Raw genomic sequence first — 12042 nt, forward strand, 5'->3', positions numbered from 1 at the left:
AAAATTCTAACGTGGCAACAAGTGGGTCTATTCCTGAGTTCGATACCTCAAATTCGGGGGTCCTGGGATTTATATATACAACAGCTGACTTTTTTCTTCGAAGCAAATGCGATAACGCTTTCTGAAAGGAAAAGGGCTGTTCTTTTGGCTGTGGGCGGAATAAAAACGCTAGGGATTTTGCGTTCCCTTGTGTCGCCTCAGCAGATTTCTGATGTGAGTTTTGATAATATACTCGAACTACTGAAGAATCATTTCTGCCCAAAACCCTCTAAAATTTATTGCAGATTTCAAAGAGAGTACAGTTAAACAATGAGTCAGTAAATTCGTACGCTACCGAATTATATAAGAAAATTGGCTGAAAATTGTAATTTTGGTGCTACTCTTGCTGAACGATTGCGCGATCAGTTGGTATGTGGATTGCGAGATGAAGGAACTCAACGGAAGTTACTGGCAGAGCCAAAATTGAATTTTGACGATGCTGTTGCCAAGTGCCTTGCAGCTGAAAAATTTCACAATCAACAAATTCATTCTCAAAATTCTCAAGTTTCTAATTCAGGAACTTCTGATTTCGTTGATCAAGTGAAGAGTAAAAAGAAATTTAATTCAAACAAATGTTTCAAAGGATGACTTTTCTAAGAACAGTTACGTATGTTTTGGTTGTGGTGGACGACATGACCGTTCTAATTGCCGTTTCAAATCAGCGACTTGCGGGCACTGTGGCCAGAAAGGGCGTATACAAACTATATGCCGAGCCACGGGTATTCAGAAAAATTAAGCGTACACACACACACACACACATATATATATATATATATATATATATATATATATATATATATATATATATATATACATAATATATATGTATATATGTATAATACATATGAAATTAAAACCAAAAATGAATATTCGAATTCTGTAGTTAACTTTTCTGGTTTCAAACAAGGTATCTACGTTTTATTGAACAACCATGCATTAAAAATGGTGCATTCCCAGATTATTTGAGTGACCCGCGGCACATTTGCAGTATAACCTGTGGCGCTGTTCTAGATCATTTAATTAAGTGGCCCGCGACATGTTTTCAAATTAATGAAGTAGCCCCGCACACTTCAAAACGTTGAGTTAAGTTGAAATGTACCGCGAGTCATTCAGGTGGTCTGAAAGTGTGCCGCGAGCCGTTTGACTCATCTGGAAATGTGCCGCAAGTCACTTGGATGATCTGAAAGTGCGCAGCGGGCCACTTGAGTGGCCTGGAAAAGTGTGAAGAGCGCCACTAAAATAATCTATAAGAAATGCATTGAACCACTTAGTGTTAATGTATCGCAGAGCATTAGGTGATCTGTGTGCTGTGAGCCACTCATGTGCCAAATGTGCCTCCAGTCACTTACAGTATAATCTGCAACTGAACTACATGCCACTTCAGTGAACTGGGGGGTTGCTGCAGGCCGCTCAAGTGATTCGGAAATATGCTTGGGGTGACTTAGCTGATCTGGATATATGCTGTTGGCAGCTTGAATGATCTGCAAATGTGCCGCAAGCCACCGAAGTAATCTGGAAATGTGTCCCACTTAAATGATTTGATGATCGTTGGTGGGCCACTTGTGTGGTTTTGTTATTCGTCCAGGGCCACGTGAGATGACTCCGAGGGGCATGGGTTAGCATGTTTGTTTTAAGGCATACTAGGTTCGTGCGTATGCTATTGACGATATGTTCATTACATATGCGGACCATTCTAATCATTGTATCCTTCGGATGTAATGTAACTCCAGGAGTTGTTACATCAAGGGTGTTCAACATTCAGTAGAGTGTGGGCCATTTCATTGATTTTGAAATGTGTCGCGGGTCACTTAAGCTGACTTGTAAATATGTCTGGGTCAATTGAGTACTCTGGAACTGTGCCGCGGTGATCAGTAAATTTTCCGCGGGTCACCTAAATGATCTGGGAATGTGCCGCAGCACACTGAAAGAATATGGAACTGTGGCGCAGGTTATTGAGTGATCTTTAAAAGTTTCATGGGTCGATTGAGTGTTCCGGAACTGTGCCACGGTGATCTCTAAATATGCTGCAAAATATTTAATGATCAGGAAATGTCCCGTGGGGTCACTTGAATGATATGTAAATGTACCTCCGGTCACTTGGAGTGGTCTGGAACTCTGCCGGGAGTCACTTAAGTGTTGGTGAACAGTGTCGCAGGTCACTCAAGTGATCTAGGAATGTGCCGCAGCCCATGAAGGAATGAGCCACTTGAATGACCTGAAACTGCCGCAGGGTTGAACGATGTGGAAGTGTATTGCTTAGTTCATTTTTACAAAATTATGTTTGAAAATGTGGGCCACAACAGATGACTCTAGGGCCACATTCGGCCAGTGGGCAATGGGTTAAGCATGCATGCATGCTCTACATTTCTATGGCACCTAGACAGATTTTCTTTCTTCGAAAAGCAGGGGGGGGGGAATGGATCAAAAGATCATTATGTGGACTTTTCAAGTAACAGTAGAAATTTGATTAATTTCTTTTTAGTTCTGCCGTTTGCATTGTTTTTGATCCCGCATTCTGTGGAAATTAAAGATGTTTAAATTTGTTAGGGGGAGAGAGAGTGTGTGTGATTGAGTTTCTTGAAATATCAATAGATAATACTATAATTAAAATATATAAGGTGTGAATCTCAATGACACAACATTTTTAAATGCCACGATAATTTGGGAATTCCATTTTTTCCTTCCTACTTTTTGTCGGTGGTGTTCCTATTTTTCCTACTTTTTTTTTTTCAAATTTTCACTTCTAGGCCTGTATAAGGTAACTTTGAATAAGGCCAAATGCACACTCACCCCTATCCAATTCCAGCTGCTAATCAGTTACTGTCATACCTGAAGGGTGGAGGATATTACGCCAAAATAGATTTAGCTCAGACTTACTTACAGCTTCGTATAGACGAACATCAGCTGAGGCCCAGACAATTGTAACTCACAAGGGTACTTTCAAGGTTAACAGATTGCAATATGGTGTTAATGTTGCTCCTGGAATTTTCCAAAATATGATCGAAAATTTGTTTTCAAATTTGGAAGGAGTAGTTCCATATTTTGATGATGTTTTGATAAGGGCTAATTCTCTAGTGCAATTAGCATCAAGATTAGAATGCGTGATAGACAAACTTAAAAATGTTGGATTACGTGCTAAAAGAGGAAAATGTCTTTTTGGAGTCACTGAGGTTGAATATTTAGGGTACCGTATCGATGCTGCGGGTATTCACCCTTCCAATTCGAAAATTGAAGCAATACGTTCGACTCCCATTCCAAAAAATAAACTACCATTGCAAGCATTTTTAGGACTGATAAATTTCTATAACAGTTTTCTTAAGGATAAAGCTACAGTTGCGGAAGTGTTGCATGGATTACTGGATCAAAATGCACCATTCAAATGGTCAAAGATCCATGAGGATACCTTCAATTCCCTGAAGGAATTGTTAAGTTCAGATTGTGTGTTAGTACCATTCGATGAAAAGATTCCCATTGTGTTGGCATGCGATGCTTCACCTTTTGGAGTTGGTGCGGTTTTGAGTCACGTACTTCCTGATGGTTCAGAAGCACCAATAGCTTATGCCTCGAGAACTCTAACTACTACAGAACGGAACTATGCTCAAATCGACAAGGAAGCTTTGGGTATAGTATTTGGAGTAAAAAAGTTTCATCATTTTCTCTATGGTCACTCATTCACTATAGTTACTGACCACCAACCTCTCTTGGGAATTTTCAATAAAAATAAGCCCACAAAACAGATTTTATCTCCGCGAATGTTAAGGTGGAGTTTGCTTCTAAATGCATATGATTTTTCGTTAATTCATAAGCCGGGAAAGAAAATTGGTAATGCGGATGCCCTAAGCAGATTACCGAATGCAAAAACTTCCGAATCCATGGTCACTTCTCCATTAGAAGTGCTATTCATAGAAGAATTAGAAAATCCACCACTTCATGTTGTGGATATCTCAAAAATGACTATTAGAGATCCAATACTTTCTGGAGTGTTGAATGTGTTGAATTGGGTACTAAAAGGTTGGCCTGTTGAGATGAAAAATTCGCAGTTCCGAACTTTTTTCATAAAAAGGAATGAACTATCAGTGCATAAGAATTGTTTATTATGGGGAAATTAGAGTAATTATTCCAGTGCTAGGTCGATCTCGAGTTTTAAGTGAATTGCATGTCGCGCATCCAGGCGTTGAACGCATGAAAGTTCTTGCAAGATCGTTCGTATGGTGGCCAGGCATGGATGTTGATATTGAGAACTACGTAAGAAGATGTACGAACCATCAACGGACAAGGCATACACCTCCCAGAGTTCCAATCCATCCGTGGGAAATAACAACCAAGCCTTGGTTCCGAGTTCACATAGATTTCGCTGGACCATTTCAAGGGCAAAAAACTTCCTGATTCTGATTGACTTTTACTCCAAGTGGACTGAAGTACGGCGAATGACATCAACTACTGCCACTGAAACCATCGATGTGCTGCGCGAGATTTTCGCTACTCATGGTTTGCCGGATGTTGTAGTTTCCGATAATGGACCTCAGTTCACATCTAACGATTTTCGCTGTTTCCTAGAAAGTAATGGTATTCGTCAAGCACTGATTGCTCCTTACAGACCATGTGCAAATGGTCAAGCAGAGAGAACCGTCTAGTCGGTGAAGGACTCTCTAAAACACATCGTTTCAGGTTCCTGGAGAAAGCGTCTTTCCAATTTCCTACTTCATCAACACATCACGCCATCTTCAGTAACAGGTGTCAGTCTAGCTGAGCTGCTGATGGGAAAGAGGCTAACTACCGTTTTAGACCGTCTTCATCCAGACTTGGTGGCTGATAGAAGGTGGAAACAGGAGCAAGATGCAGCTACAGAGCAAAAACAACGAAAAGTGAGACGATTCGATGCCAAAGATGCTGTCTACATCAGAAATTATAGCCAAGGTGCATCCTGGATTCCGGCTACTGTTGTGAAACCAACCGGACCAGTGTCATACAAAGCCATTACCGAAAAAGGAGATGTCCAACGTCACGCTGACCAAATGATGAACCGTTATCCTACAGACCCTACAAGTTCAGAGATTTCCGGATCGAGTCCAATTCCTGCAGATGTGTCAACAGAGACTAGTGCAGAATCTTCAAGTTCAACGATTGCAAACGAGCAGATACCAAACGATAACGGAACTATGGCAACAAAGACTCCGAAACCGAAACGAACAATCATTCGCCCAAAACGTCTGGGAATCGACGACTTTCCCAACTAAGAAGGGAGGGGTGCTGTGATCTATTTCGTTAATATAGATGGCAGCAAAAACTCCATAGGACGTAGGTGAGTCTCTGCTTAAATTATTTTTCTAAAAAAAATATGATCAAATAAGACTTGTGAGCTCTTGAAATGGAAACTTCAAACTCTTGTGAACATGAAGTGTTAAAAATATAATGATAGTTCGTCTCTAACTTGCTATGAAAGCTTTTTATTTCTCGCATGCTATGCATTCACGTACATTTGGCCTAATTGCTCTGAATATATTTATTTGATTAAATTTGAATTTTTATTTATTTTTAAATAACTTCCTTTCATTAATTAACTCTTTTTGACCGATTATTTCTTTTATTAAATCTGAAATTTGTCCCGATAATTCTGAAATTAATTTTTCAATTTACTTTAAATTTTCATCGATTATGAACTTATTTCTTTCAAAAACTCTTAATTTTTTCATAATTTATTACTTTTAACAGTTCTGAAATTACTCTTGACAATTCCAAAATTATTCTCAATAATTCTGATTTCTATCAGTAGTTTTGCAATTATTGCTTTCAGTAATTCTATGACTATTTTTTCATTAATACTAAAATTATTTTTTTCAATAGTTCTAAAAAGGATTTATTTCATTAAGGTGTTTTTTATATATTCTGTAATTATGTATACCTTTTAGATGCAGAGTTTGCCTCTCGAAATACGTAGCCTATATAAAACCATAGGGTCCCCCAACGGCCCCCTTTAGTGTTTCAAATGCATTGATATTGATTCTGGAAAGCATTTCACAGTTCTAACTAAATACAGCAGTACAGATTTCAGCAGTCGGAGCTTTTTTAAACTATTTTTCTTGTTTTTGGAATTTAATCTTTTTTCTATGTAAGGTAGCTAATTTCTAAAAATGGTCGGCGGGCCTCTGCAAAAAGCTCAGAAGGCCACGGGTTGACAGGGCCCGGGATATTTCTCATCATTTTTTGGTTTTTCACGCTATAAATTAACCATAGAAGGGCCCGTAAAAAGTGTGACCGGGGGCCCTGGCCTAAGTGAAGTTGCGATTAGTATCTACAGTCGAATCCCATTTTAGCCGCTGTGGTGGTCGAGTGGTTACAGTGCCGGACTCGTGATGCGAGGATCCGGGTTCGAACCCCACAGTGGTGGTCGGCTGAAGTTGGTTTTCTGTGGTTCCCAACTTCAAGGCGCAAATGCGAGCCGATCTCCCCGTTAAAAAGTCTCGCCACAGAGAGCAACAGTCCTACAACGGTAAATCATTCAACCATAACACTTCACTCATAGTTTGTAAAACTTGTGGCAGATGACAGCACTACACATAACAAGCATTACACAGAAACACACTTTACGTCAGGTAGCACTACACGTACACGCACATTCCCGCATGTACCGATTCGTTGGGGGGTTCCGCGGGGGGGGGGGGTGCATGTGTGGGTAGCAGTAGTAGGTAGGGGCTCGGGGATCCATGATGTTCTTAACTCAGCCACCTCGTTGGGCAATTTGCCTGTTGTGGCGTTGTATTTGTATTTGTATTTGTAACGAATACCGTTATAGCAAAAAAATCTCGTTTTAACGAATACTTTTCTAATCCCCCAGATAAGTTAACAGGAACAATGTATAAACCTGGAATTCCTTTATAACGAAATTTCGTTATAGCGAAGTGATTTCTCCGGTCTCTTGGAGTTCGTTATAACGGGATTCAACTATATTATATTTTTTTTTTGTCAAATATGGCTCGGAAAAATGTGATAAAGTTTCATAATTTATATATACTCGATTCCATCAAAGAACCTAAATTGATAGAAAGAGGTGAAAATGCAGTTGTTTTCCGATCATGTCAGATCCATTCGCCATGATAGAGATGATGGAAATATCTCGGGCATTTTGAAAGTGTTTACAATGGCACAAAACACATCACCATTTTTCATAGAGGGAAAAAAATGACCCGAAAACAATTTGTTCGATTCAATGATTGAAGGTGGATTTAAGTGATTCGTGGATTTAATCACTAGGATAAATACGACTAAACATAGCATGCGAGAAATAAAAAGCTTTTATAGCTAATTAGAGAAAAATTATTCATATATTTTTAACATTGCATGTTCACAAGAGTTTGAAGTTTCCATTTCAAGAGCTCACAAGTCTTATTTGATCACATTTTTTTAGAAAAATAATTTAAACAGAGACTCACCTATGGTTTTTCCTTTATAATTTCACCCAACTCATGCTTGTTTGGAATCAGCGCTGTCGGTCGTGACGTCACACTAATGCGCCCCATTGCATTTCTCTGAAACCATGCAGTTGATCCGCTAATGACTTAAAAAGATTTGTACATTATTAACTCACGTTATTTTTCTGTAGAACTTGGCTTACTTTTGATGAGTGGGTGTCACCAAAGCCTCCTACATACTGCATCTAGGAGCATCAAGGAGGCTTTGGTGTCATCCGGATATAGCCCGAGAACTTCTTGACAATTAGATCTGTTTACAATTTGCGAGAGTTAGCATGCAAATTGGTAGGCAGCAGGGGCGTCGGAAGTGTTTCGAACCTGTGGGTGCCCGTCTTTTGAAATTTCGATTTTTGAATCAATTCTGTGGGTGCTCGAACCCGTTCTGCAAACTTCCGTGGGTGCTCGAGCACCCACAGCACCCCCAGCTCCGACGCCACTGGTAGGCAGGTATTTTTAGCTAGGTAGGGAGGCCTCAGAAAAATCAGTTTGCCCAAGAATCCTATGATGCTGTTAAGAAATCCCTAGCTTACTTTATGGAAATTGCTCGAAATCTCATTCCAAAAACTCAGCATTAACGTGATCTCTGTTTTGCAATATTATTAGTTTTCTGCATACGTGCATTACGTGGGATGAAGGTCTTCAACTGTACAATCAATCGAAAATTCTAGGATTTTTTGCCGGATGCTTGGTGCTGGAACAAATTGTGCATAAAAAAAAACATTTTGATAACTTTTTGTGGTGTCCCATTTTTTTGTGATGCCCTAAGCACGTGCTTATTTTGCTTAATGGTTAATCCGGCCCTATAAGCAACGCCAATTCAGAAGAGATACCAACAACAGCATAAATTTGGCGGAGTCTGATGATAATGCTACGTCTCGATATAACGATAATAACTGTACAACGATATTTTGTCTTGGTTCCGCAGAGTATCGTTGTATCGAAGTTTCACTATATAATATCATATACAATAAACGACAGCTGTTATAATATAGTTATTTATCCGTAATTACGTAGAATTATGAAAGTTAGTTTTGTGATACTGAATGATTTATATATAAAATTAATCTTCTATGGCCCAGTGTATATTTGAATATGCATGGCAAATACATCATAAAAAACTCATTATACCAATTTCTTTGGTATTTTGGAAAATGCATCTCTTAAGGTCATTTCAATATTACGGCTATATAAGTACAATAATTTTTATCTGTAAATAATTGATTCCTTGTTGATGCCATTTTTTGAGAGCTGCTGAAATTTACGTAATCTTACGTATAAATTAAGTAAAAGTTTCGTAATTTACTAAAATTAATTGATAAATAAAAACAATAAGTCCACAGAAAATACTGGAAAGGCCTTAAAAGTATTAGATTCTTTGTGAAGAAATTTTGAAAAAAATATCACGTGCAAAAAAATTTTGAACTTCCTGGAATAACTCGTATATTAACAATCAGTTCGAGACAGTGCCGTCTTAACGCATGGGTCCACCCGGGGGCCTCACAGAAATGAGATCCGGTTGAAATTTTCTAGAATTTGTAATGTAGGACCTCAGAAAAACCAATTGTCCCGGGGGCCCATGATGCCCTTAAGATGGCTCTGGTGCGAGATTCAGAGTGAAGAACCTCCCCCCCCTTGCCGCAAAGAACGGAGTTAAAGGGCAAAACAGCTGATTTCCAGGGGTCAACGTGATTGGCTCCTGTTCATCTTTTACTAATAGATGAGAAGAATTTACTAGCGAGTATAGTGTGACCACGGAAAGATGGCCTCTGACCTTATATGACCTTCATCACGAAAAGAGAGGATTCATTCTTTAGTAGGGAGAAAAGAGGGTTCCAGGAGAGTATAACCCTTGAGGATCTTTATTTTCTTTTTTTCCCCCATTTCTCCCTATTGAAGAATGAATCCTCTCTTTTCGTGATGAGGCCAGCTTTCCATGGTCGCACTATAAAAAGTAATCATTATTAATACAGATTGAAAGATTTGTTTTTAGCATTTCTCTCCTTTTGCTTCAATGCTCGTGCTTCTACATCTACCCTTTTGCTTCAATGCTCGTGCTTCTACATCTACCCTTTTACTCGCGAGCATTTCCTTCTTTTTATTAATACGGCCCACTTTTCCAGCGATTTTAGCAATAGTTGGCAACTTTTCTTACTTTTGGCACCATTTTTGTCAATACAGTCAACACTTGGTTTATGAACGGCTTTGTTTGCGAACATCAAAAAATTATTCGGTTTACCAATCAGTCTTGGTTTATGAACATACAAAAAGACAAAAAGAACTGAATCTTCGAGGAAAGAATATTTCAGAGAATTTGATTTTATCTGAGTAATGTGTTCCCGCCCCCAAATACAGTCAAACCTCGTTAATGAGTCACTCTTGGGAGAGCAGAAATATGACTTAGTAAGCGGAGTGACTCGTTAAACGGAATAAGCCATAGTTGTGCCAATTCCTGCCTGAGGGCAACTGGGACTTCCAAAAAGTGACCCGTTAAGCGGAGTGACGTGTTAACCGGATGACGCACTAACCAGGTTTGACTGTACTACTCGTATTATTCACTGTTATCCATGGATCAGCAGGTCATTTCAAGCTTCAAGAAACTCTACATCAGATAACTATTTTCAAAAATGTTTCACAATAATTTTTGGCATAAAACTAACAATCTCAATGACTTCTCAAAACATTCTACATTAAAAATGTCCCATAATCACTTTTCGGAACTGATTTTCACTGTTTCTCTTGGTTTTAATTTAGTGATGCTGACTTTTAACAATATTTATTATTATTTTCAAAAAGTATTATATAAATACAGCTACCCTCGGTTTACGAACTTGATTCGTTCCTGAAGTCCGTTTATAAACCAAATGTTTCGCAAAACGAAATAATTTATACTATAGGAATCAATGTAAAATGAATTAATCCGTTCGTGAAACTCCGAAGATTTCTAGCGTGAACATTTACAACCGCTCCTGTACATAATCAATGGTAATCATTAAACAGACAGTGAAAAAATTACCATAATTCGAAAGAGATGAAATTCAAACGGAATGAAAATGATAACAGGATCATGTTTAGTTTCATGAATGTGTATCATCTACTACTAAACATTCATGCATCTCGTCCACATTACTTTGCGGAACTTCTAACGAATTGGTACATATTGGAATGTGCGTGTACGTGTTGTGAATCTAACTTTGTTTGTTTCTGTGTAATGATTTTATGTGTATTGCTGCCATTGACCATCAGTTTTTCTAACCATGAGTGAAGTGTAATGATTGGATAATTGTATCGTTGTAGGCTTGTTGCACTTTGTGGCGAGACTTTTTAACAGGGAGATCGGCTCGAATTTGCGCTTTGAAGTTGGGAACCACAGAAAACCAACTTCAGCCGACCACTACTGTGGTGACGGTGGGGTTCGAACCAGGTCCTCGCGATGCGAGTCCGTCACTATGATCACTCGACCACGACAGTGGCAATTTGAATCACCTGTAATCCCAGTGTCAAAGCCCTCAAAATCTCCATTTGCTACACTATCTGGCCACAAAATATACTCCAAGCTAATGGATTGATGTTTCTGTGTGGCACTTGCTGTTGCTGCCAAGCTTTGCAAATAAGAACTATGCAACGTACATTATGATAGAATAATGTTTCCAGAAGTTACTGACTGTTAGTTTTATTCCAGATATTATTGCAAAACATCTTTGAAAAAGTTCTTTTCTTCAGTTTCATATAGTTTGAAATGACCAGTTGATTCATGGGCTGGAGGAGAGAAGCCGTATTTGGTGGCGGGAACTATACTCTGCTGAAATATACCTCTTCAATCAAGTTCTGTCGAGAAAAAAATTGTAATCTGAGATTTCTGAAATATTTTTCCTACGGCATCTAGGCCGTTTTGTGTGTTCCTAAACCACAGTGGTGGAATGCTCTGGGGGGGGGGGCGCATTTCTTAGAATGAAACAAAATTTCATTCTAAGAAACCAGTAATTAATTTCCACATAAAAATATGTGTTTTTTTTTAATTCTAATTAATTCGATAATTTGTGTATTAAAATTTCATTCTCAATACGTCTGCCAAAATAGAAAAAAATTCACTCTTAACCTTGCAGTATAGAAGTAAACAGTCACAGTACAGTATGCCCGAGCACAATTTTTTCCACAAGATGCTGAATTTATGAAGGGTGTCTCAGTACCAGGTTTAGAAAGTTTCTAGGAAAGGTAGGGCTCACCCAAACGACTCGAGAGGACATAGCAATGCGGAGTCGGAAATGATAAAGTGCGTAAACGGAAAACACATCACGTAAGTGAATGTGCATTTCTACAAATAAGAGATCAAAAAAAGGTGTTCAAAGTGCATCCAAGAGCTGTATGTGGGTCTCGCATCTCCTGCGCATGAAATTCCGATCAGCATTCTGGAAGGTTCTGGGCATGTCTCGGACTTCCCTGCAATGCATGCAGCCAGTTTATCAGCGCAGATATACAAATCGAGTAACACATTCGTTAAAACATGCGCTGTGGATATAACATACGATATTGTGTT

General features: G+C 38.8%; 1 long non-coding RNA gene across 1 annotated transcript in view; it reads left to right on the top strand.

The window, feature by feature from the left end:
- The window catches only part of LOC149084803 (uncharacterized), a 29132-nt gene that overhangs the window by 218 nt on the left and 16872 nt on the right, over positions 1-12042 (top strand). The window lies entirely within an intron of this gene.

The sequence above is a fragment of the Pholcus phalangioides genome, unplaced genomic scaffold (assembly GCF_987345545.1).
Source record: "Pholcus phalangioides strain wild (caught in Gottingen) unplaced genomic scaffold, Ppha-v1.0 ptg000007l_1, whole genome shotgun sequence".
In the NCBI taxonomy this organism is placed as follows: domain Eukaryota; kingdom Metazoa; phylum Arthropoda; class Arachnida; order Araneae; family Pholcidae; genus Pholcus; species Pholcus phalangioides.